This window comes from Pleurodeles waltl, chromosome 7 (assembly GCF_031143425.1).
Source record: "Pleurodeles waltl isolate 20211129_DDA chromosome 7, aPleWal1.hap1.20221129, whole genome shotgun sequence".
In the NCBI taxonomy this organism is placed as follows: domain Eukaryota; kingdom Metazoa; phylum Chordata; class Amphibia; order Caudata; family Salamandridae; genus Pleurodeles; species Pleurodeles waltl.
Window position 1 is genome coordinate 1,426,376,741 of NC_090446.1, and position 23,336 is coordinate 1,426,400,076.

Consider the following 23,336-nt stretch of genomic DNA (forward strand, 5'->3'; position numbering starts at 1 on the left):
CCTTAACTCTTGCAACACTGTTCTCTAGGGGTCTTCAACCCCTTGCGACCTCTACAGCTCAAGGGGACCCACTGGACGTACCTTTAAGTGCACATGTACAGAGAGATTCCAAGTTGTTCCCTCCTCTGTTGTGCACCAGCTCTAAGACTTTCAGCCGTTGCTCCCGTTTGAGACGGGAACTGCCTCAACTCCTCAGCGTACTCACAGGACATCTCGATGACCTCAACCTAAAAATAAAAAGTGACACTTGTGAGAGCATTGTCTGATTTAATATGCATTTTTAAAAATTATTTTCCCATTCATTCCTATGGTGCTTAATTACGCACAAAAAGCATACATTGTTTTGGAACTTTGAAAAATCATAACAAAAGAAGTACTTACTATTCAAAGTGGCCTGAGGTGGCATTTGTGAAGGAGATAAAATCAAGTAGTGTAATTACATTTTGTGAGAATCTGTTTCGAAAGGAGAGATGCCCAGCAGTAATGTTGACAGACAATGGTCCTCCATTTGTGTCCAAGTAGTTTGAAAAATTGTTCAAGATGTGGGGAATCAAACATTGCAAAACCCCAGTATACCATCCCAGAGGGAATGGTCAAATAAAGAAATGTGACCGAGAATTTGGGGAAAGTATTCCGGAAGCTGCTGTAGGAAATATATGTTATGGGCAGAGGCATAGAAAAGGGATTAAAAAAAATCAAACAAATTGTGCTAGGAATGTTTATGAGAGTACCTCTTGACAATAGAGCAAGAAAAGGTTGCTCAAAGATTCCTTTTCCCAAGGAAGTGTTGAAGGTGAAAGGGAACAATGTCATGTTGTCAGATGTGAAATGGTGGAATACGAGGAAAATATAGATTTGCAATGAAAGAGAACAACAAGCATGGTTTAAAGTGAAGGTTGAAGTGTAAGAAATGGTGAGGTCTCAAGAGAAAAAAAAACAATCAAAAGCTACCATCAGAATAAAAGCTAAGCCCAAATTGCTAGATTACATTTGTGACTGAACTATATTATGTGGCTACTAGTCTATTCAGAGGATTGCTATTATGGAAAGAGGAGGCGTTATATTCCATGGCTTGTGAATGTAAGTTATACAGTGGTGCAAGATTTTATGTAATGTTTGTACCTTGGTTCAGTGATGTTGTTCCTAGGCAACCTGGATGCTTCCACTTTTGGAATCTGAAATGAAGATTCCTAAAAGCTGAGCAAGCAGGCAGTTGCCTGGGGATCAGGAGCTGATCAGGGGTCATTGTATGTAGCTCCAATAAATTCATATAAAGCATGGATTCCCAAAACCCTCCACCTTTTTTCCTATGCGGTCTATCGGTATTAATTAAATGAAAATACTTGTGGAGGGCAGCTATCATATCTGGCACTGATTCATTGGTAAGCCAGGATTCTGTCATGAATAATATGTCTGGAGAGTCTGAGATCAGTAAATCAAATATCTCTAATGGATACTTAATCAGTGAGCCAGCATTAAGGTAGATGACTTTGAGAGAGTTGAAGTTCTTATTTTTCAGCACAAAGCAATTTTAGTAATAGGCATCAAAGAAGGCTGGGAACCAGCAAGGATATTGTTAGTAGGAGTCTGATTAGTCAGTGGAATCACCTCTGAATTCTGATTAATTATGCCAAATTTATCTAGTTTAATAGCAAAGGAGTGTCTAGTTGATACCTTCCAGAGTAAAGATTTCTTAGGTCCCCAGGCATATAAATCAGTTTACAGATATAGTGCCTGGTCTCAGAAAATTGCAGACTTTGCAGAAGGTGCTCCTTCTGTGTGCTAGTGGCACCCAGCTGTGCACGTCTGTAGTCAAAACGCTAACTTAGGCTAATGGTCTAACTTTGTTACTTTTCAGCAGTCACAAAGTAAAGTTATTATTACTAGTAACTTTACTACCAGTAATTTTAAGATTACTAGTTAAACTTTTGGTCTAATTTTACCTTAGTGAATCTGGTCCAAAGTGTTTTTGTGACCAGGAAACTGAAAGAAATAAGAAATGTTGTGTTAAACATCCATTGACATCTTTTCTGTGAAATATGAGCTTTGAAAACACTGCCAAACCTTTGATATTCAAATAGAAAGTGGGATATCCCATTTCATTCGGTCACCACTTTAACTGGCAATCTCACTTTGATTTCACCACTCACTGCATATAGCATGGTGCAGTGGGTTAGCCTTCTGAAAACATTGGTCTCTTCCATTGGGTGTGATGGCATTTTGCTTGTCACACAGTGTGTAAAGCCACCTAAAAATAGTCTGCTTCAGTGCCAGAGCTGGTCTTTCCTTGTATTTATGCTTAATGGGATGCTTTATAGACTCTGGCATGCAAGTAGCCACAAGGCAAGCACCAGCCTGGATCAATCATATGCCCCACACAGTTGGTAAACTAAGTAATGGGTACATATGAGGAGACTGGCTACACTCCCTGGAAGAGTCAGTGCCTTCAACTGTTGTACTGATGTGTCATGTGCCATCTCACGCTCATGATCCATGACAATTCCATGAACCTTGAAATATTACATAGTGAAATTGCATGCAACATGGCAGGAAATGGAAAATGTCCTTACACACATCACTTAATACGAAAAAGAAATTCTATGAAGGGGTGAGGGCACAAATCAATTCTATAAACAGTCATTCCATTTTGTTGGTGCTCTGCATTCACATCTTGGTCTCTGTGGTCTAGTAATGTGATCACCGGTGGGTGCCTTTGAAGTTGTCTCAAGACGCTGCTGTTTACCAATCTGCTGCATTAAACTCTATGTGCAGTACTGTACAGTAATGGCTAGTGTGAGGAATTCCATTGCCTTCTCTGCACTCATCACCTTCTCTGCACTCATCTTTTTTTTCGTTCTGGCCTTTCTTCTTATATACCATTACTTTTCATACAATCCACTTTTCTCTTTCACCCAATTCTATCCGTGGCCTGTTACTTGAACCTGTTGTTTTGAATGGTCTGTATTTGTTTAGACTTTTTCTATGTGATACTTGTTATTATACCCTGACCACATTTTGTTTTCAAATTGTCTTTTATTCTCCAAGTGTTTTTTGTATGTTTTTGTTTCTTCACTTTTCTTTTTTTAAACATTTTGACCACCATAGGTTTAGATTGCTGTGTGGTTTTCATCAATTCAAAAGTTGGAATGTAGTGAAGCCACTAGTATCATTCATTATACTCTGATGTGGCCTTAATACACTATGGATAACTTTGCATACATTTATGTTAAATGTAGTGGCCATTTAGATAGTTGCTTTTGTTCATACTTTCTGCCATGCTGTTGTTTTGCAGTAATAAAGTGTCTATATTTTATGTCATATTTCATATATTCCTTCATTTGACAAGATATAAATTATGCTACATTATGTGTGACATTCCCCTGTGGTGCTGGTAAGAAAGTTGGGTATTAATTAAGGGGGTTACCAAATACCTCCTTCTTTTTGTCAGAAAATGTCAGAGCGGGAAAAATTGAACTTCATGCCCAGAGAAGGTCCCTCACAGGTGGAATACTTTTTAGCAGGTTTGTCCATCGAAGATTTCTATCTGGAGCTCAGATTATTACAGCACATTGAGGGTACATGCTGTAGCCATGCTGTAGCCAAAATGGACAGATACCTTCTTCAGAAGGTCCAGCAGAATTTGATTTGCTGCTGCAAATAAAGCTCTGAGCAGGAACAACCTGACTCTTTCACATAGCAGCAACACACTTTGTTAGATTGTCAAGGCAGGTTGTTCTGGTCCTGTGGAAGCCTGTGGAGCAAAAATGTTTTCAAGTACCAGGTTTTTAAGTTATATTGAGAGGTGTACATGTTGATACCAGCCAAGGGTCAAGGTCCTTGAGGACAGCACTTGGGGGTCAAGGCACAGTCCAGCAGTGGTGAGCACCAGGCTCTAGGGCAGGTCCAGTAGGAATTGGTCAGCTAGGTATTTACATGAGAAGGTCTCTTGCAGCTTATTGTGTCCCAATAGATTGAATACGAGAGCAGCCTTATGTCATTTGGATCTTCTACTTTGTCCCGGGTACAAATAGAGAATAGGTCCAGCCTTCTGGGCTATTCTCAGGTCACAGGTGGGCAGTCAGTCCTCTTCTATCCTTCTACAGTTAGAGAATTATTTTGAGAAGGTTACTGTTGGTGCCAAATTAATTTCTAGTGCCAGTGGGGAAGATTCCTGGTTCCTCCCTAACCAATGGGGTAAAAGTTCCCAGGGGTAAACTTACCAACCTTTGTAGCATTTCTTGAGTGCCCTTTTGCAAATAATCTTTCTCTACCTAAATTCAAGGTGGCAGACCTTTTCTTCCTCTGTGCGGAGCTCCTGTGCACACCATAGGTTTGTGGCCAGAAAAAATGAGTAACCCCTTCTCTATGGTAACTTTCAGCCTGTTATGGAGGAATCTCCTCTCTCACTTGGTTTGGTGCCTGCCAGCCTGGCTGGGGAAACAAAGGAAGGGCCTGTCCACATATCAGCTAACCGTTTGCCTGTGACATAATAAGCCTCTTTAAAGTTAATCAAGTTCCTGGGCATGGCCCACTTGCCATCCTGTCAAGGCAACAGCATAATCTCCTCATACCAAAGGCCTTTGTCCTGCTCTGAGGTATGTCTTCATGCCTCATCAATGGGGCTGGTCAGCTGCCAGATGACCTGTGAAGCTCAGGCAAATGGACGCCCAAGACTTTAGGCAAGGAAAGTGTACATTTCTTCAGGTGTCTTCAAAGAATTAATTTTGTAGCTGTTTCTTTGGCAGAGATAACGTTATTGAATATAATATTGCATTCTAATGCTTTGTCCTACCCTACTTTTTTAGTCTCTTCAGGTGCCCTCTGTTACAAATGGGGTCTTTCGTTGGCAGTCAGGTTACCCCCTGTCCAAGCAAGAACCCTCACTCTAGTCAGGGTAAAAGAGAATCACCCTCAGCTAACCCCTGCTTATCCCTTTGGTAGCTTGGCACGAGCAGTAGGCTTAACTTCCGAGTGCTAGGTGTAAAGTATTTGTACCAACATACACAGCAACTTAATGAATGCACTACAAAATGACAAAACACGGGTTTAGGAAAATATTTATCTAAACAAAACAAGACCACAACAACAAAAACCCACACTACACAAGTCAAGTTATCACTAAAAATGCAAAAAGAGTCTTCACGTAATTTTAAACACAATGCTAATGCTGTTAGCGTGAAAATGTACCTTGGGTGCATAAAACATAACCCTACACGGGCGAGTGTGCGTAAAAAAGGGATTGCAATGCATTGATTTCACTCACGAGCGAGATCTTGCGTCATTTCTCGTTTAGTCGGGTCGGCGTGCATCATTTCTTCTCTCCGCAGGAGAGCGATGCGTCAATCTGGTCAGCGCTCTCGGGTCGGGGCAAGCCTTGCGTTGTTTTTACATGCCCAGCGGTGTTTGCATCAGAAATCCAGCTGGGCGATGATCCGAAAACCACACCGCGGGTTGCGATCTCACCAGCCTCCGTCAGCGATGCTGTGTGTTGCTTCTTCAGCCCCGGGTGTCGATATTTGGGTTGCCTTGCAGGTGAGCGTTGATTTTCAGCCGTGAAGTCAGCGACGCATCGATTTTTCAGATGCAGATCGGAGTTGCATTGATCTTTTCCCCGCATGCCAGCTTCTCCTTTCAGGGTCCCAGGAACTGGATGGGCACCACTTGGCAGGGTATGAGTCTCCCCACAGACTGAACGTGCTGGCAGAGAGAAGTCTTTGCTGTCCCTGAGACTTCAAAATACAGGAGGCAAGCTCTAAATCAAGCCCTTGGAGATCTTCACAAGAAGGAAGGCAACACAAAGTTTCAGTCTTTGTCCTCTAGCACAGGCAGAAGCAGCAACTGCAGGATAGGTCCACAAAGCACAGTCACAGGCAGGGCAGATCTTCTTCCTCAGCTCTTCAGCTCTTCTCCAGGCAGAGGTTCCTCTTGGTTTCCAGAAATGTTCTAAAATCTGTGGTTTTGGGTGCCCTTCTCATACCCATTTTGCCCTTTGAAGTAGGCTTACTTCAAAGAAAAATCTCTCTTGATTTTGAAATCTTGCCTTGCCCAGGCCAGGCCCTAGACACACACCAGGGGGTTGGAGACTCATTGTGTGAGGGCAGGCACAGCGCTTTCAGGTGTGAGTGACTACTTCTCCCCCCTAGCACAGATGGCTCATCAGGAAATGAAGACTACACCCCAGCTCCTTTTGTGTCACTGTCTAGAGAGAGGTGCAACTAGCCCAACTGTCAAACTGATCCAGACAGGGAATCCATAAACAGGCAGAGTCACAGAAATGGTATATGCAAGAACATTCTCACTTTCTAAAAGTGGCATTTTCAAACACACAATCATAAAATCAACTTTAGTAAAAGATGTATTTTTAAATTGTGAGCTTAGAGACCCCAAATTCCACATGTCTATCCGCTCCCAAAGGGAATCTACACTTTAATCATATTTAAAGGTAGCCCCTATGTTAACCTATAGAGGGACAGGCCTTGCAACAGTGAAAAAAGAATATAGCAGTATTTCACTGTCAGGACATATAAAACACATTACTATATGTCCTACCTTAACCATACATTGCACCCTGCCCTTGGGGCTACCTAGGGCCAACCTTAGGGGTGTTTTACATGTAGGACAAGGGAAAGTTTAGGCCTGGCAAATAGGTACACTTGCTAAGTCGAATTTACAGTTAAAACTGCACACACAGACACTGCAGTGGCAGGTCTGAGCCATGATTAAAGAGCTACTTATGTGGGTGGCTTACTAGTAAATCAAATATGCCAATCATGGATGAACCAATTACATACACATTTTGTATAGGAGCACCTGCACCTTAGCACTGGTTAGCAGTGGCAGAGTGCCTAGAGTAACAAAAACAGCAAAAACAGAGCCCAGCACACATCAGCAACCTGGGAAACAGAGGCAAAAAGTTAAGGGAGACTAGACCAAGGATAAAAAATCTAACACCCTCCAAAATTGTTTGGACACCTTTGTGGCCATTTTTTGGTGAGCATATGTAAGCATGCCTCATGGGCTAGCCATGGGGATTCTTCCTTCACTTATTACAATTCAGTTATTTTGCTACTATTTACATGAGCTCAGTACCCCAGGTGTTAATAATTGTTAATAATTAAGTGGAGTATTGCTTTTTTCCTCACTTCTGGTGTGAGGTTTATGCTCTCTTCTAGCAGTAAAACAGGAAGTCTCACCAAAAGGTTCACGATCTATCACTGGCAACTTCACTTCCGGTTGGGGATGCACAGCTGATTAGAAGCGTGGGGAGAAGGATTCCCCTCCTTCGTCTTGATCTGTCCTTGGAGAACACTGATGTGACGCCCTGTTTTATGCAATTTTGTTGATTCTCACAGACTACTTTCACAGTGGCAGCAAGGCATTGGGCACTAGGTTTGGTGTTCTCATGCTTTCCCTTGCTCCCTAATCGATCCTCCAATTTCACTTTTGGTTTGGGACACATAGCTGACTAGATGCATAGGGTGAAGGATTCTCCTCCTTTGTTTCGATTTGTTTCTTCTTGTATGAATTAATGAGGGGTTTTTATTGTTTTTTTTTACCTCCTCAGAGAGTTTTTTCTACCAAGGTGGTTTTCATTTCCTGGAATTTTTCTTTTTTTTTCTTTCTGTTTTTCTATAGGTTAGTGCCACTCTCTGTTTTCAGAGGTGGTGGTTACACAATGTTTTAAGTGGATTCACCTCATCTGTCTGCCAATGCCCCATTCTGTTCCAAGAGGTGGTGACTATGTGGTGCATGGAGATGATGTCATCAGTTCCTTCATATGCACATTCACTTTTTCTATCACGCTTTCTCAGCTCTTTTGTGGATAATTTTAACATGATGATCATTTTTTGTCTTCTTTTCTCCTTCGTCTTTCTATATGTTCCTCTATACTCTTTCTTTTCTATTTGGGTTTGATTCTTGCTAATGAGCAAGCATGTCTTTTATTCCCTACCCTAAAGGGGTCTACCTTTACTTTGGTAAGATGTGTTACATGTTAAGATGAATGTGAGAAATGAATGTAATATCCTATTCAAAAGCTCAAACTTGTGATATTTTCCAAGCAGACATCCTTCTTTCCAAAAGTGATGTGCATATGTGCATATGTGCATTTGCTGCTGCAAATAAAGCTCTGAGCAGGAACAACCTGACTCTTTCACATAGCAGCAACACACTTTCTTAGATTGTCAAGGCAGGTTGGTTCTGGTCCTGTGGAAGCCTGTGGAGCAAAAATGTTTTCAAGTACCAGGTTTTTAAGTTATATTGAGAGGTGTACATGTTGATACCAGCCAAGGGTCAAGGTCCTTGAGGACAGCACTTGGGGGTCAAGGCACAGTCCAGCAGTGGTGAGCACCAGGCTCTAGGGCAGGTCCAGTAGGAATTGGTCAGCTAGGTATTTACATGAGAAGGTCTCTTGCAGCTTATTGTGTCCCAATAGATTGAATACGAGAGCAGCCTTATGTCATTTGGATCTTCTACTTTGTCCCGGGTACAAATAGAGAATAGGTCCAGCCTTCTGGGCTATTCTCAGGTCACAGGTGGGCAGTCAGTCCTCTTCTATCCTTCTACAGTTAGAGAATTATTTTGAGAAGGTTACTGTTGGTGCCAAATTAATTTCTAGTGCCAGTGGGGAAGATTCCTGGTTCCTCCCTAACCAATGGGGTAAAAGTTCCCAGGGGTAAACTTACCAACCTTTGTAGCATTTCTTGAGTGCCCTTTTGCAAATAATCTTTCTCTACCTAAATTCAAGGTGGCAGACCTTTTCTTCCTCTGTGCGGAGCTCCTGTGCACACCATAGGTTTGTGGCCAGAAAAAATGAGTAACCCCTTCTCTATGGTAACTTTCAGCCTGTTATGGAGGAATCTCCTCTCTCACTTGGTTTGGTGCCTGCCAGCCTGGCTGGGGAAACAAAGGAAGGGCCTGTCCACATATCAGCTAACCGTTTGCCTGTTACATAATAAGCCTCTTTAAAGTTAATCAAGTTCCTGGGCATGGCCCACTTGCCATCCTGTCAAGGCAACAGCATAATCTCCTCATACCAAAGGCCTTTGTCCTGCTCTGAGGTATGTCTTCATGCCTCATCAATGGGGCTGGTCAGCTGCCAGATGACCTGTGAAGCTCAGGCAAATGGACGCCCAAGACTTTAGGCAAGGAAAGTGTACATTTCTTCAGGTGTCTTCAAAGAATTAATTTTGTAGCTGTTTCTTTGGCAGAGATAACGTTATTGAATATAATATTGCATTCTAATGCTTTGTCCTACCCTACTTTTTTAGTCTCTTCAGGTGCCCTCTGTTACAAATGGGGTCTTTCGTTGGCAGTCAGGTTACCCCCTGTCCAAGCAAGAACCCTCACTCTAGTCAGGGTAAAAGAGAATCACCCTCAGCTAACCCCTGCTTATCCCTTTGGTAGCTTGGCACGAGCAGTAGGCTTAACTTCCGAGTGCTAGGTGTAAAGTATTTGTACCAACATACACAGCAACTTAATGAATGCACTACAAAATGACAAAACACGGGTTTAGGAAAATATTTATCTAAACAAAACAAGACCACAACAACAAAAACCCACACTACACAAGTCAAGTTATCACTAAAAATGCAAAAAGAGTCTTCACGTAATTTTAAACACAATGCTAATGCTGTTAGCGTGAAAATGTACCTTGGGTGCATAAAACATAACCCTACACGGGCGAGTGTGCGTAAAAAAGGGATTGCAATGCATTGATTTCACTCACGAGCGAGATCTTGCGTCATTTCTCGTTTAGTCGGGTCGGCGTGCATCATTTCTTCTCTCCGCAGGAGAGCGATGCGTCAATCTGGTCAGCGCTCTCGGGTCGGGGCAAGCCTTGCGTTGTTTTTACATGCCCAGCGGTGTTTGCATCAGAAATCCAGCTGGGCGATGATCCGAAAACCACACCGCGGGTTGCGATCTCACCAGCCTCCGTCAGCGATGCTGTGTGTTGCTTCTTCAGCCCCGGGTGTCGATATTTGGGTTGCCTTGCAGGTGAGCGTCGATTTTCAGCCGTGAAGTCAGCGACGCATCGATTTTTCAGATGCAGATCGGAGTTGCATTGATCTTTTCCCCGCATGCCAGCTTCTCCTTTCAGGGTCCCAGGAACTGGATGGGCACCACTTGGCAGGGTATGAGTCTCCCCACAGACTGAACGTGCTGGCAGAGAGAAGTCTTTGCTGTCCCTGAGACTTCAAAATACAGGAGGCAAGCTCTAAATCAAGCCCTTGGAGATCTTCACAAGAAGGAAGGCAACACAAAGTTTCAGTCTTTGTCCTCTAGCACAGGCAGAAGCAGCAACTGCAGGATAGGTCCACAAAGCACAGTCACAGGCAGGGCAGATCTTCTTCCTCAGCTCTTCAGCTCTTCTCCAGGCAGAGGTTCCTCTTGGTTTCCAGAAATGTTCTAAAATCTGTGGTTTTGGGTGCCCTTCTCATACCCATTTTGCCCTTTGAAGTAGGCTTACTTCAAAGAAAAATCTCTCTTGATTTTGAAATCTTGCCTTGCCCAGGCCAGGCCCTAGACACACACCAGGGGGTTGGAGACTCATTGTGTGAGGGCAGGCACAGCGCTTTCAGGTGTGAGTGACTACTTCTCCCCCCTAGCACAGATGGCTCATCAGGAAATGAAGACTACACCCCAGCTCCTTTTGTGTCACTGTCTAGAGAGAGGTGCAACTAGCCCAACTGTCAAACTGATCCAGACAGGGAATCCATAAACAGGCAGAGTCACAGAAATGGTATATGCAAGAACATTCTCACTTTCTAAAAGTGGCATTTTCAAACACACAATCATAAAATCAACTTTAGTAAAAGATGTATTTTTAAATTGTGAGCTTAGAGACCCCAAATTCCACATGTCTATCCGCTCCCAAAGGGAATCTACACTTTAATCATATTTAAAGGTAGCCCCTATGTTAACCTATAGAGGGACAGGCCTTGCAACAGTGAAAAAAGAATATAGCAGTATTTCACTGTCAGGACATATAAAACACATTACTATATGTCCTACCTTAACCATACATTGCACCCTGCCCTTGGGGCTACCTAGGGCCAACCTTAGGGGTGTTTTACATGTAGGACAAGGGAAAGTTTAGGCCTGGCAAATAGGTACACTTGCTAAGTCGAATTTACAGTTAAAACTGCACACACAGACACTGCAGTGGCAGGTCTGAGCCATGATTAAAGAGCTACTTATGTGGGTGGCTTACTAGTAAATCAAATATGCCAATCATGGATGAACCAATTACATACACATTTTGTATAGGAGCACCTGCACCTTAGCACTGGTTAGCGGTGGCAGAGTGCCTAGAGTAACAAAAACAGCAAAAACAGAGCCCAGCACACATCAGCAACCTGGGAAACAGAGGCAAAAAGTTAAGGGAGACTAGACCAAGGATAAAAAATCTAACACCCTCCAAAATTGTTTGGACACCTTTGTGGCCATTTTTTGGTGAGCATATGTAAGCATGCCTCATGGGCTAGCCATGGGGATTCTTCCTTCACTTATTACAATTCAGTTATTTTGCTACTATTTACATGAGCTCAGTACCCCAGGTGTTAATAATTGTTAATAATTAAGTGGAGTATTGCTTTTTTCCTCACTTCTGGTGTGAGGTTTATGCTCTCTTCTAGCAGTAAAACAGGAAGTCTCACCAAAAGGTTCACGATCTATCACTGGCAACTTCACTTCCGGTTGGGGATGCACAGCTGATTAGAAGCGTGGGGAGAAGGATTCCCCTCCTTCGTCTTGATCTGTCCTTGGAGAACACTGATGTGACGCCCTGTTTTATGCAATTTTGTTGATTCTCACAGACTACTTTCACAGTGGCAGCAAGGCATTGGGCACTAGGTTTGGTGTTCTCATGCTTTCCCTTGCTCCCTAATCGATCCTCCAATTTCACTTTTGGTTTGGGACACATAGCTGACTAGATGCATAGGGTGAAGGATTCTCCTCCTTTGTTTCGATTTGTTTCTTCTTGTATGAATTAATGAGGGGTTTTTATTGTTTTTTTTTACCTCCTCAGAGAGTTTTTTCTACCAAGGTGGTTTTCATTTCCTGGAATTTTTCTTTTTTTTTCTTTCTGTTTTTCTATAGGTTAGTGCCACTCTCTGTTTTCAGAGGTGGTGGTTACACAATGTTTTAAGTGGATTCACCTCATCTGTCTGCCAATGCCCCATTCTGTTCCAAGAGGTGGTGACTATGTGGTGCATGGAGATGATGTCATCAGTTCCTTCATATGCACATTCACTTTTTCTATCACGCTTTCTCAGCTCTTTTGTGGATAATTTTAACATGATGATCATTTTTTGTCTTCTTTTCTCCTTCGTCTTTCTATATGTTCCTCTATACTCTTTCTTTTCTATTTGGGTTTGATTCTTGCTAATGAGCAAGCATGTCTTTTATTCCCTACCCTAAAGGGGTCTACCTTTACTTTGGTAAGATGATGACACCGGAGGAATAATCCTAATTTCAGGTCCAACTGGCAACTTCATTTTTAGCCCACCCTTAACCTTTATTGTTGGACACAGGACTTTTATATTCTATAATTTTAGGTTGAAATCCCTGAATCTAGTAATCCGAGGGATATTGGGTACGTTGTATATTTTGTATATATATTCTTTATGTTATGGTTCATTGTTCTTCAATGGTTCACTGCGCCGTCACTTGGAGCACCTTTCTTTCGTTTTCTCTTTTCTTTTTTTGAGAAATACAATATTTTGAAAGTTGCTGTATGTTATTATGATTTCTTGAAAGGTGATAATTGACCCAGATAATAGGCCAATATATTTTCCATGTCTTACAATTATAGTTTTGTTTAATAGTCCCTTTCCCTGCAAAACATTTTGGGTGAATGTTGTCCTGGTTGCAAGGGGGAATATGTCCAGCCATATGGGTTCTTCTCATAGGACTCAACAGCAAGCCCAGTCCTTCTTGTGTCTTCCTGAGGTCTAGTAGTGTTCTGAAGAAGCTACCCAGGATGCCCCAGGATGCCCCATTTATGCCTGGTACTATTGTGTGAGTGGGGAGGCACACCAGACCCCTACCTAATCAATGAGGAAAAGTGTTCCCTGGACCAACTCTACCAACTTTTGCAGTAGTTCCTGTCTGCCTGGCAGCAAACAGTCCCATGCTGTACTATCCAAAACCAACATGGCTTACCCTTTCTTCCTCTGTGCAGAGTTCCCTGTGCCCACACAGAGGTGTAGCTATGGAAATGGACAAACACTCCCTCAGGTCACTGTACACCAGGTCTGTGGCAACTTCTCTCCCACTGGGGTTTGAGCCAGCCTGATTAGGAAGATAAAAGGCATACATTAAATTTACACATGCCCTCCTTCCAAATATACTCTGCCTTAGAGCTAGTAAAGTCTACTTCAGAGGTGACTAGTAGTCAACTTTGTTCCTCTACATGTTCATGGAACTACTTGGGGACTTGCAATATCCTTACAATGTACGGCGGGAGTACTTTACTCCTATAGTATCCATACCGCTGTGACTAGAGTGAGGTTGTTTCCCTCGTGAGAAGGCACATCAGATATTGGGATTGATCTTAGCAACCTAATTTAAAACATTTCCTTATCACTTCTCAAAAGGGTCTGCATTCTTGACAATAGTATATATTATATTGCTTTTCTGGTTGAAAAGTGATGCTGTGCCATTTACTTCCCCCTGACTCTTCCTTTTTAGGGTCGAGCGCAAAGCACTCTGTCCCTGGTGTAATCTCTCTGTGGGCTTTTAACCACACCCATGTGAAGCCCATCAGTCTGGTTGGTTTGTGGGATTGCCTTTTAAAATTAGCTTGATTTAATTAGTGAAAGGCATGCATTTGTCCTGGCTTTTCCGGTGTTTAGCCCGCCTCAAGCGTACCGGCCAACTACTGAAAACATACGAGGCTCCATGTTTTCCATATGGTTTCTACATTATTTTGAAGGCATTGTAGTCTCGCTGGGCAGTAGTAGAGTGCTTTGCATGACATCGACCCTGTTACATGGATATTTGCACTTTTGCCGGTTACATGGTTAATTACAATTTTGCGGTTACATGGATAATTGCACTTTTGCTGATATGTTTCACTGTGAGCAAACTTCTCTTTCCTTTTGTGTGTTTGCTTTTCACTCGTTTCAGCCGTCGGCTTGCTTATGTGTAACTGTTTTATTTTTCAGCTTATGTGGCAAGAAAAGTCCAGTTGGGAGTTTACAACGCTAATAGCTTTAACTCGAGTAAACGCAAGACCCATTGCATTTTAGATGCTTGTTTAACATGTAACTCCTCCAATGTTGTAGACTTGCACAGGCAAACATGATTGGAATGTTGTCCTTCTCCATCAACTCAATCCATTCATTCATTCATTCTTTCACTGCCCTTCTCTCTTTTTATTTCAGATCCCTCATTTTTTTCTATTTGTTTTGTTTAAGATTCTGTATCAAGGGAAAGTTCATAGTAGAAGGAATAGTTTATTAAGATTACTGTCATTCGGCTTATACCTGCTGTTATTCCCTTTTTAGTAAAGACACCTTGTTTGGTACAAATCACACTCCGTCTACCTGCTGATGATCATTGTGGATGGGTTAAGAAATTTGTAACTCATTTGGAACCTAAGAAGAGTTCAGAACTCATACATGGTAGCTGTTCTGCCTATATGTCTCTATGTATTTGTCTGTGCCTCTCCATTGCTTTGTGTGATGCCATGTTCTATTTTGCACAAGTTTGTTTATGTGTGTGTGTGGATTCGTTTCAGTGTAAGTATTCCTATCTATGTTAAAGTGTGTGCTTAACTGTTCATGTCTTTGTTGGGGTTCGGTTATATGTGTTGGCATGCTTCTTTTAATGTATCTGTCTCGATGCAAGTCGGCTATGTTCTTGTGTCTGTTGTTGTGCTTCCTGTTGTTTGTCTGTATTTAGGCATTAACTGAGAAAATATGAGTATTTTTTTTATGACTGGGTGTCAGTGTGCTTCTGTTCTCTGTTTTGTGTTAACTAGTTGCATGCTGCTGACTTCTGCAGTGACTTGTGATTTAAGGTTTTGAACGCAGCCAGACCCACTCAGGAATTTACCTTACTGATGCCTCTACATGTAGTCCTGTAAAATAAGTATGTAGCACTCTGTATTTACAGTGCCTAGAAACTGCCAAACCTTCATTTCTAAGTATTGCATGAAAAACACGATATATCTCAAATTTTGAAAAAATCCACTATGCAATGCAAGTTATTTACAACACATACCTATCTGCTCCAGCATAATATATTTTCCCAAAATAGCAAGAAAACATCACCTAATTTACATAAAAGAATATTATGCTTGAAATGCTTATTCTCACATTCTCCAGTTTAAAGTCCATCACCTCGCAAAGTGTCTGTGCCAATGCCTTCACACAATGCCCTTTCTCTCAAACACTGGCCTGGTTCTCACACTCTGTCATTGCTTTAGTCCTCAATTCTACCTGACTCACTTACTCCCTTTGCAACCTATAGAACTTCACATCTATACACTCACTCACAAATTCATCCACCTATCCATTCATGCCTGCACCTACGCATCCATCCATTGATCCAACAATTGACTAATTCTTACATTTACTCACTCTCCCATCCACACAGCCATGTGGGCAAACTTGCCAACCACTGAAAAAGCATCTTCATTTATGAAAATGCCAGACAAATTGGCTTTGTCTGTGCTTTTGTCGAAGACGATTTGTCTGCCAAATTATAAAGTATTTAAAAACCATTAAAAAATGGGCACCTGTGAATGCACTCACAAGCGCAGCCATCTTGGTATGATATTTGCCATACTTTATTTAGGTTAAAAAATAATGGGGAAATACCATTTTAAATTGGATGACAGGACGTATTTAACATTTGGCAAAGCCAATATTACTGTGGCCAACCATTTAAGTCCTTCTGACTTATCAATTCTAGTTCAGTTTCTTGCTCATTTTCTAAATAAGGCAATGGGGTGTGAGATGTATGTAGACAACTCAGTGGTGGCTCCTCCATTATGGCAGAGGACCGTCACCCCCCACCAGCAGCAGCAGCTGTAAACCGTTTACTACAAAATGGTAATAAAATATGCTTATTATCATTTTGTAGTAAAAGGTGTGGGGCATTGGGGATGACAGCCAGAGAGAGGAGTGCACAGAGTACTCTCCTCAGTGCGCACGTATGTTTGGCCGAGTGTCTCTGACCGGCCAAACACACACGTGCACTGTGCTCTCTCCAGCCCTGCACCGTGTTGCCAGAATGGAGAGAGCAGGCTCAGGCTCTCAGTCTGCCTAGGAGCACCCTGGCTGGGCTCTCCCAGCCAATCCTAATGCTGCTCTGAGCAGCGCCAGGATTGGCCGCATGACAGGGAGAGGCGTGGTGGTGGCAGTGAGTGAAGGTAAGTGTATTTTTCATTATTTAATTAATTCCCCCCATGCCACCCTGCCCCTTCAAAGCCCCACAAGACGCACTTGATACAACTGATAGATTAGAAGAAGAGATGCAAGGAATCATTTGAGCAAGTCAAAGAGCTCAAGCATGACCTCTGATGTTTGGCCCTCTAACTGCTTATTCTACAAGGGCTTCCGATTTATACGTCAGATGTAGACTAGAAAGAAATTGTAAGGAACCATTATATACTTTCTGCATGATCTTCATAGCAGAAGACGTGTAAAATATGCACATCACTTTTGGAAAGAAGGATGTCTGCTTGGAAAATATCACAAGTTTGAGCTTTTGAATAGGATATTACATTCATTTCTCACATTCATCTTAACATGTAACACATACCAAATTGGTTCAGCATAAGGCCTTAGGAATGTGCATGAATGTGTCTAGATCTCACAGCATGCACAAAGGATGTTCATGTTCTTTTAAAATGTTCATAGTTAAGAGTGCAGTAGAAAATATGAATAGGATTGTACGATGTTCATAATCGTACGTATGCACACTGTCTTGTTATGTATAGTGTGCATTTTGAATAGTCGACATTAGTCTATAGGATACATTTAGACAAATTTGTGAGATTGTCCTTCCTTATATATTATATCCTGGAATAGTGTATATAACAAATTCTAGAGATCTTTAACTGGCCTTAGTGATTTTGTTGGACAAATCATACACTGTAGGAAACAATCCACGGCCAATGTCATCAAAGGACTCAGATATTTTAGTCATTCTACTTACCTTTTACCGATGTTATACATGAGTATCAGATTTCATGATGATATGTAAAACTTATTATTTTATACCATAAATAAATTTGGATGGCTGTGATTATTTTTCTCCACATTTTGTAATATACAATTCCACCACAATTTATAAAAGTGGGTTTCCTAATTTCTCCTGCTAACCACACCTTTTCAGATTAGCGCCGCATTTGCTCCGCTTCTTGACGCGAAAACGGCGCAAGCTTACAAAATACAATTGTATTTTGCAAGTTTGCACCACTTTTGATTTGAAAAAGTACGCAAACGCGGCTCTAAAGAAGTATAAATATGGGCCTAAATAGGGAGCAGTGAAAAATATCACAAAACTATTTTTTGCTGTCAGAAGTGACAGTGACACTGCCACACATTTTCTAATAGTCATTCCTGTTTGCTGCATTGAGAGTATGCCAGAGAAAAGATGAGACAGTTACCAGAAATAAGGTTACAACTGAATGGTACAATTCTTTACTGGAAGTGCTCTAAATACAGAGGTGATGTCAGCAGTAATGCTAATACATCTGCTGTTCTTGCTGCCATATTTACAATTATTGCTGGCAAACATAACAAGCATCACATCAACATTAAAATTAAGAATAATACTTACGGGATGCTTGAGTAGGTGCCAGCGTCAAGGCAAATCCTGTGGGATAGAAGAGAAACAGGTATTACAGGAGTTAGAGTTTTCTGGTAAACAAAGCATGTGAGTTATCCCCCATTACTCAAATGAGAGAAGGGACATGGGAGCTCTAGGCAGCAGGCTCTGACCTACAACCAGAGCCTTATCTTCAATGCGGTAAAAGTGTCCCCTCTAGGTAAATGAAACAGGCTTCATTTGTACCCCTAATCCAGGGGTAGGATGAAGTCTACAATATAGGCAGGTAGCATCTTTCAATGTTTGTGTAAAAGAAGGACTCATAGGGTGGTGGTGCAGAGTCTGGTGAATCCCTTCTGGAATGTCTGCTGTGAGTGACATACCTGCATCTATGCCCATCAAAACTATGTGATTATTCGGACATGCACAGTCGAGCTATGGCCAATTTGGATGAGTGTGACCTTAGCTACTTTTCACACACTGATATTTACATATTCTGTGAATGTGGCCAAACTCGGAACACACTTTATCTAGTCTGCAACCGTGCAGTCATAAATTACGCCATTTTAAGGACTGTGTTTCTGGGGAACCTCGCTGTTGAATTCAGTACCATCTGTATATAATAATTAGATATCTGAAAATAGGGCCAAACTTTCCGAAATTTCAGGCGTCCTCTGGTGAGGCCACGTCTGTAGCTTCCTTACGACCCGGCGGGGTAGATGAATCCACTAGGTCAAGATCCAAGGCTGGGCCTTTGTGGTGTCACGAGGGCCACAAGTGCTGAGTTGGGTGTCCCAGATGTCAGGGACACAACAGTCATGACTCCCACTGTGGCGGGACTTCGGAGGTGCTACAGTGGCATCAGGCCTGTATTGTAGGTCACGGTCATTGCACTTAACCGGGACCACAGCTCTGGTGCAGGCAGCGGCATGTAGTCGAAGAGTGATGCCAGTTCAGAAGTTGCTCCGGAGTTGATGTGCTTAATTTCTTAGTTGCACCAGAGCTCACTTACAAGGGCCTTGGAACTGAATTTGACACCAATTGGCAAGTCAGGACTCTCAGCAAGAGAGCCCAGGCACTGGCAGACAAAGGGGGTCATTCCAACCCTGGCGGTCGGTGTTAAAGCGGCGGCTAACCCGCCAACAGGCTGGCGGTAAAAAAAATGGAATTCCGACCCTGGCGGAAACCGCCAACAGAGACGCCACTTCAACACACCGCCCGCCACGGTGGGACAAACAAACAGTGCAGCGGTCACCGCCAACAGACAGGCGGGAGTCAATGTACCGCCCACCCTATCACAACCCACCAATCCGCCACCTTTTCCGGGGCGGTAGCCCTGCCGATAAAAACACGGCGGAAACAGCCATTTCGAACGGAAAACGCTCACCTCCATACACCCCACGAGGAATCTGGACAGCATGGAACCCGAACTCCATATCCTCCCAGCGATTGTCTTCCTGCTCCTCTACCAGGAGCCCGAACGCCGGCGCAGAAGACAACGGTGAGTACTGCACCTACGACACAGGGGAGGGGGGAGGCAAAAAATTACGGGGACACACACACGCGACACACCCACCCCCACCCTCACCCACTACAACACACACATCAATGCATAGCAACAACTCAGAGTGACACCCCGTTAGTAATAGTTATATAAGGTGCAGGTTTCACAGGTTTGTGTCTGAAGAATAATTCCTGAGTGTTGAATAGGTCTATGGAAGAGATTGGCACCAAATGCGACAGGCAATGCATTTTTTGCTGACCGTAAACTGTTCACCAGTGAATTTCTTTACATTATTGAGCCAAGACTGGAGAAAATCCTTTCTTGACTGATTCATGAAGTCATGAGGTTCTTTTCCAGGTACAATTTGGTCTAACTCCTCCCTCTGTCTCAGCTTGTACTCATTTAATTTCAGAGATATATCACTGCTGTTTCAGTTAACTGACTTGTCAATTTTATGTTTATAGGTTTTTTTTGTGAAGGAGCCAAGAGGCTAAGAACATTTATGACTTTTCTTTTCAGGGGATGTGTTACAGTAAGTGCCCTGAGAGAACAACAAACATTTTCACCCACTCTTTGTTCCCTGGGAGCTCTTTGGAATCATATAAGAAGCCATGGTTGTGCATGCAGCCTCTTCTATAATATGGAATGTGCCAGAGGACATTTTTAGCAACTGCACATATGAACTGGAGCTTGCTCAATTGCATGAGGGCATGGACAATGGGCAATACAAATGAGGAAACACTACTTTTGAGCCCGTACAGTATCACCAATGTACACGCAGAGACAAGGGAGCTGTAGGGGAGTGTGTCCTATAGTGCAAATAGAGTGGTGGGAAATGGTCCCAGTGTCCTCCCAGCAGGCAGGTTCAGTCACTCACTGCATCGACCAACAGAATACTCCATACCCACATTTAAATACAAGGCCAGGTATGTGCCCACACAGTGAAAGGTGGACTAGCATCTTCAAACAGTTGCTAAGTGATCTGTGTCTACCCAACCCCTTTCTATTTGAATCTTCTTTTTTCAGGTTGTAATATTTGATCTGGTTAACTCTGAGGATAGGCTTCCTAAAGTATCTCAAATAGAATATCAACATAATTGAGTCAAGCTCATGCTTATATATTTCCTAACACAGGACTGGTGGGCTGTGCACTGAAAGTGATCATGCAGTGTTAGGTAGATATGTGAAACAATTTACATGGAAGACATAAATAGATATTCTTTATGCAATGTGAATTTTTGGTTTGGCATCTGATAAACACTGTGGTCATTTGAATCACCGTATCCTCACCCATGAGGAGAGCCAGTAGAATAGTTTCCTTATTTCCCATTGTGACCGATGGCATTGAGGTTGATCTGGAAACAAGAGTAAGGTTTACATAGTTATGAGTCATTTAGGTGTGGCTATGCCATAACCCTATAATAAGTTATTCTTCCAAAACAAAACGTGAATGCTTATGCTAGCACATTTCTTTTCTTTTTTTATACAGATTTGTAATGTTCAAAACTTGGAATTATCAACCAGAACTTTGTGAGAGTACAGATTGAACTAAAAACATATGTTGTCTTCTGAGAAAAACACCACAATGGGCTTCAAGTTGGAACTGGCATTGTGTATGAATTTGGGCCCATATTTATACTTTTTGACGCAAAACTGCGGCGGAGCAGTTTTGCGTCAAAAAAATTACCGCCGGCTAATGGTGCGCCGCGCGGGCGTCATATTTATACTTTGACGCACGGCGGCTCAAACAACAGGTGGGAGTCATTATTTTTTACGCACACCGCGGCGTCAAGTCGTAAAAGAAAACGACGTTAACGCAGCGGAAATGACTGTGGGTCGATTTACGACATCGCAAACCGGATATGTGCAGTTTTTTGACGCAATAGCGTTAAAAAAAACAGCGAACACTGCCAGTTCACCAGAGGAGAGCCAGCATGGATCCCAGATGCCACTACAGACCCCAGGAAGATGACAGCAGACCAGGAACCAGCCAGGAGGATCCACACAAGAACCAGGACACTTATAAGAAAAAAGAAAGTGTTGCTTCAGTGCAGAGGAGCAGGAAATCCTGGTTAAAGAGGTGACGGAACACCAGCGCCAACTGTTTGTCACCTCAAAGTTGCCAATCAGTAGGAGAGAGGCTATATGGCAACAAATTGTTGACAAGATTAACAGTGTGGCAGAAGTACGCAGAACAGTCATTGAGTGCAAGAAACGCTGGCATGACTGCAAACGCAGGACCAAGGAAAAGATGTCCAGGAACAGGAAGGCAGCACTGCAGACTGGACGAGGGAGTCCAGCACACCAGGAGGCCCTGGACCACATGGAGGAGATGGTTGCAGCCGTCACCCCTGAGGAGGTCGTCACAGGGATTCAAGGAAAGGGCAGCGCAGACTACCACGAGACAACGCACATGCAGGGTAAGTCGCATGGGGAATTATAATGCAATAATGTCAACTGCAACCGGGGGGGGGGGGAATACCTACTACACATTGCATGTAAGTCATCATATACATGGAGTGGCATGGGTAAAGGGGCACAGCAGGGGGCATGGCCTGCACAAACATAAGCTGAGGCCCACCATTACACTACACCAACAACAGTCCCATGGGGGCATGCTGTCATGCCAACGATGGAGCAAAGGGAAAGCCACGACAGGAGGGAAGGCCACTTCGGCAAACTGACATCCTGGCACTCATCAGCCAACATACCTCCTACATTAACTAGCGCCCTATTGGCAATCCTGTAGCCAAACCGACAACTGCAATGTAACTGCAACAACAGTTGCCACTACCACCTCTGATCTGTGTGCAGCTCAAGTAGCCAATGGCAATAACCTCCCCATGGAACATACATACCTAAATTAGGGGGTGAGGATGACAACTGCAACAATCTCCAGAAACAAGACAAAGGCCCCAGTACACTCAAATGTCAATGCCCATAGTTGCCGCAAACATCAGCCAATGTAAACAACAATAGGAGCGACACAGCACTAAGGACACACCCATGCTGCATATGTCAGCATCCATCCTGTGCCTGGGTAACAAGGCAACATCACAAATGTCATACTGCTCAGACAACAGCATTGAGGAGGGGACACATGTAACTGGTCACTGAAATACACCTGCACAGTCAGAGGGGGAAATAGGACACTGATACGATTATCAGGGCAATCCAATGTACCACACATTACCCAACATCAGCAGGACACATTAACAATGTCAACATCCATATCACATCATAACATTGCCATGCATAGGATATGCTACATGTCAATTACAATTAAGTTGATGTAAAAGATCAGGGATTGGGGCAGGTCCTGATAGTTAAGTGTGCTGCCAAGGCCATCAGAACACCCACAGCCAGTAAAAGGTCTCACCATGAGAATGGATATACACGGAGGGTCAAGTAGGAAAAAAAGGTGGCAATTCTCTATTTGGCATAAAGCAACACCTAGAGGCAATGAGGCTGACAAGTCTGATAACTCAATAACATACATGTAACACGCAGGTGGGCCATAGGCCTGAAACAATGCCCATCTAAAGGACTGCAGATATTAATACAAAACAAGATCACAAAGTGAATTCATCAAAAGGCAGACACGTCACGTCAAAATTGTCACAACACAGACACATTAATTGTACCCTGTTTCATTGCAGAGGAAGATGGATCTCCTGCCGATATGCCTGTCCCAGATTTCCCTGATGACATGGATGACGAGCCGATAAACATTCCTCAGGTGTCGCGCCGCGTGGTGCTGCGCGAGCCAAGTGTTCGGCGCAAGCCGGGCGTTCGGCTCGGGCCGCGCATCGCGTTTTCAAAACGTGGCGCGCCCCTAGCCTTTCCTGCACTTTATGAGGCCCCAGAATAGGCTTGGGGCCTCGCTCTGCTTTCTCCCTCTGCATTTTTGGGGTCCCTGACCCCTCTTACTTGTTCTTGCTCCTTCTTTTTCTTTTCTTCTTCTTGGGTCTTTTTGTTGCACCTTCCTTTATGTCTTTTCCCCCTTCCCAGGTTACCTTTTTCTTCCCAGCATTCCTTATTCCCTATT

General features: G+C 43.0%; 1 long non-coding RNA gene across 1 annotated transcript in view; it reads right to left on the reverse strand.

Moving 5' to 3' along the window:
- Nucleotides 1–91: 91 nt before the first annotated feature.
- The window catches only part of LOC138246445 (uncharacterized), a 50,542-nt gene continuing 27,297 nt past the window's right edge, over nt 92–23,336 (reverse strand). Inside the window, exons 2-4 of the long non-coding RNA XR_011194290.1 lie at nt 20,579–20,643; nt 17,797–17,832; nt 92–227 (exon numbers count right to left, since the gene is read on the reverse strand). This is a non-coding gene — a long non-coding RNA (uncharacterized lncRNA). The remainder of the gene's footprint in view (nt 228–17,796; nt 17,833–20,578; nt 20,644–23,336) is intronic.